Raw genomic sequence first — 3,684 nt, 5'->3', positions numbered from 1 at the left:
ATGCATTTTGGGCTCATATATGTTCATATACTCAACATGATGAATGTAAGAAAACAGTTTTGAACAAAAGATCAAGATAACTGGGTAAAGCATGAATGAGCATATATAGAGGCTTTCAAGACCCAAAATACTAACAAGTATTGTTAAAGATTGACGAAATAAATGAAAATGGTAAATCTCTAATTTAGGACAACAGTGGCCTCTGTGAAAGAATGAAAGAAAGAAGATGAGGGTAGGACTCTTACTGAACAGTTTCACTTCTTCAACTGACTTGTGGGTACATGGGTGGATATTATTTGTTGTCTACCTTGCCAGCTTAGCTAAGTTTTAAATTAGCTTATTTAGCTTTTCACTTCCATTTCTCCTTTGCTAGAGGAAAGTCGAATCATGCAAAACACAGGAAAACTATCACCGTTGGCTAAGACTTAATGATTTGTAGATTCTTGTTTACCTTAACTTATAGAGCCCATAAACAACAACATATTATTTAGTCAAGGAGATATGGTAAGAAAAAAAATGCATCTTTTAAGTACTCAAATCTTGGCTTCGGTGAGAAAAGCCACATGATTTTTAGGCAATGTTCTTGCTCTCAATGATTTTGTCTCTTAGTCTATAAAACCAGAAAAATTGTGTTTACACAGAGACCTAGCATATGGACAGTTCTCAAATAATGCAAGAGACCCTACAAAGGAGACCATTCAACTCTTCACTTGCCCCTCTGTGTGAATGTAAAATTCTAATTATTTTTAAATTATAAGGGATTACCAAATAGTTTTTATTTGAAAGTCACCAGCCTTTTTTCAAAGTCAAAGTTGTGACATTCAAAGAATCTGGGGGGGGGGGGGAGCGAGTGAGGGCTGGAACTGAAGAATCATATATGCTAGGATGAATTACGTTGACTACTACTTTGCTTATGTGGTGTATGTCTATCATTAACAGAGTGAGAAACAGCAAGGTATTAAATGTAGTGAAATACTACTGGGGAAATATAATCACATGAGCCACTGCAGTTTTGAAACCCAGGATTTATTTCATGTTCTCTGAGAAAATTTTCTACCTGCACTGGATTCCAGGCCAGAGAATTAAACAAAATAGACAGGATTTTTTTTCTAAAACTATTTCCAGGCTGAGAAGTTGGCTCAGTGGTAGAGCGCTTGCCTTGCATGCATGAGGCTCTGGGTTTGATTCCTCAGCACAACATAAGCAGAAAAAAGCTGGCAGTGGCGCTGTGGCTCAAGTGGTAGGGCACTAGCCTTGAGCTGAAGAGCCGAGGGACAGAGCCCAGGCCCAGAGTTCAGCTCCCACGACTGACAAAAAAATAAAATAAAATAAATAATAAAAAAATTAAATTAAAAAAAAAAGATTCCTTAATTTCTCTCTGTGCCTTTCTCTCCTCATTCTAAGACTTCATCAGAATACACTTGCTTTTAATTCTGGATGAAGAAACATATTGAATAAAAAAATCATTTGAACTTGAAATACTGCAACAATTATTAGACAATCTTTATGCTAATCAAAGTATAGCCTACAAAAAAAGGAAAAAGAGAAGTAAAGGTAAAGCCATGAGTCAGAAACCAGTTCATTAAAATAGGTGACCTTTAGCTAGGCCTCATTGGCATTTTCTCCTCACAAAATATGACCACTTATATTAGACACCATAAAATTACATTCCTGTTATAGTTGGCCTTGCTCTTTGCAAATATAACTACTCAAACTACAAAAAAATAATGTGTTGTATTCAACCACGTACTTTTGAAAGGAACTCAAATGTATGTTTGAATTTTTCTACTGAGGAATGGCAAGGAAATGGAGTATTTACATACACACACACACACATACACACACACACACACACACACACACACACACACACACACAAATCTTTTTCTCTAAACTTCCACTAAGTGAATGCATTGACTTATACCTTTCATTTTTGTGCCAAACAAAAACAATATGTTCTGATACGATTTGCAGCAAAGTGAGAAAGTCTATTTCAAGTGTGCACTATTCCTTAAACAAAGTTTTACAGATCAAAATCTCTGAAATATCAATGTCTCAAAATGAGTGGCATGATTAAAATTATAAAGAAGCAACCATGACTAGTAGGTTGATATCTTAGGGAACTATTTGACAATAATTCTATATATCAAATTTTAGTAGCACGTTTGAAATAGCATTATCCACTTCTGGAAATATAGGCTACAAATAAATGCAGAGGGTTTCAGTAAAGTAAGATGTCAGTAATAAATGAATAGGAATAATTTACATGTCAATTGATAGTATACTGGCCAAATACACAAGTATAGCCACAAAATCAAATATATATCTATAGATAGATAGATAGATAGATAGATAGATAGATAGATAACTGTATATATATGCCATTGAAAAGCATGAAAGGAAGTGTTGGCTTAAGCAGCACATATACTAAAATTGAAATGACACAGAAAAGATTTGTGTGGCCTTGTGCAAGGACGACACACAGGTTCCTGAAATGTTCCATAGCCAAAAAGAGAATGAAAAAACATGAATGAATTAAGTTCAAATGAATTAGGTACATTGGTAGGATAGATAGATAGATAGATAGATAGATAGATAGATAGACAGACAGACAGATAGATCGATCAGGTAAGGGTAAAAAACAATTTATATAAAACATTCATAGTAAGAGAAAAATGAGGGAAGGGGTACAAGTTCAACAATAAATAAACTTATTACCTTACTTATGTAAGGTACATAACCTTGACAATATAAAAAAATCAGGCAAAAAAAGAAGATTCATGTCCATATGCACAGTTGAGTATATATAGAATATTTCTCAAATATTCTAGAAAGAGTTGTTGATTCTGATGAAGTAGATTATACCTAAGAACCAAAAGCGTAATAACTTTTCATTGTACAGTTTTGTGAATTCTTTCTTTTTACAATATTATGTATTACTTTTCCAATAAAAATATTATTAATGGCATTAGACAAGGCAATGTATAAAGTGGATTCAATTTTCCTACCTGAACTTGAAACAAAATAAGAAAACATCCAAGCACAGGCTTACACTTGTTATCCTACCTATTCAGGAGGCTGAAATCAGAGGACTGCAGCTCAAAGCCAGTAGAAGCAGGAAAGTCCATAGGATTCATCACTTATTAGCTACCAAAAATCCAGAAGTGGAGCTGTGGCTTAAGTTGCAGAGTACTAGCCCTACTCAGGAAAGCTCAGGGACAGCATCCAGGCCCCAAGTTCAAGCTCCAGGACTAGCACACACAGACAGACAGACAGACAGACAGACACACACACACACACACACACACACACACTCTCTCTCTCTCTCTCTCTCACACACACACACACATGCACACACACACACACACCTCATACAACCAACAAATATAAATGTTAGCTTTAGTGTTATTATCAAACTTGTTTGCTGAAAGTTCATCTGAAATACATGATGAATTATTCCATCACGAACCCCAGGTGCCCCAGTAGGGGACTGATAAAGGTGCATGTACTATGGACAGGATAAGTTTGAATTAGAAGCAGTCCCCAGTGGGACCTCTCCCCTGTGTTTATTTATCAGGGAAATCAACTTTTTCTACCTAAATAGGATTTTTCTTGTAATTCCCTTCAAATAATATGAAAATTATGTTATTTTGATAGAAATGAGGAATGAGAAATAAATCCTGC

The 3,684-nt window shown here is 35.1% G+C and overlaps 1 non-coding gene across 1 annotated transcript; it reads left to right on the top strand.

Moving 5' to 3' along the window:
• Positions 1 to 2,403: 2,403 nt before the first annotated feature.
• LOC122113506 lies at positions 2,404 to 2,509 on the top strand. Its single transcript, XR_006148446.1, has one exon. It is a non-coding gene; the product is annotated as a U6 spliceosomal RNA (small nuclear RNA).
• Positions 2,510 to 3,684: the final 1,175 nt, after the last annotated feature.

Source organism: Dipodomys spectabilis, unplaced genomic scaffold (genome assembly GCF_019054845.1).
Source record: "Dipodomys spectabilis isolate Male_0828 unplaced genomic scaffold, ASM1905484v1 ptg000097l, whole genome shotgun sequence".
NCBI classification, from domain to species: Eukaryota; Metazoa; Chordata; class Mammalia; order Rodentia; family Heteromyidae; genus Dipodomys; species Dipodomys spectabilis.
This window is presented reverse-complemented; position numbering and strand designations above follow the sequence as displayed.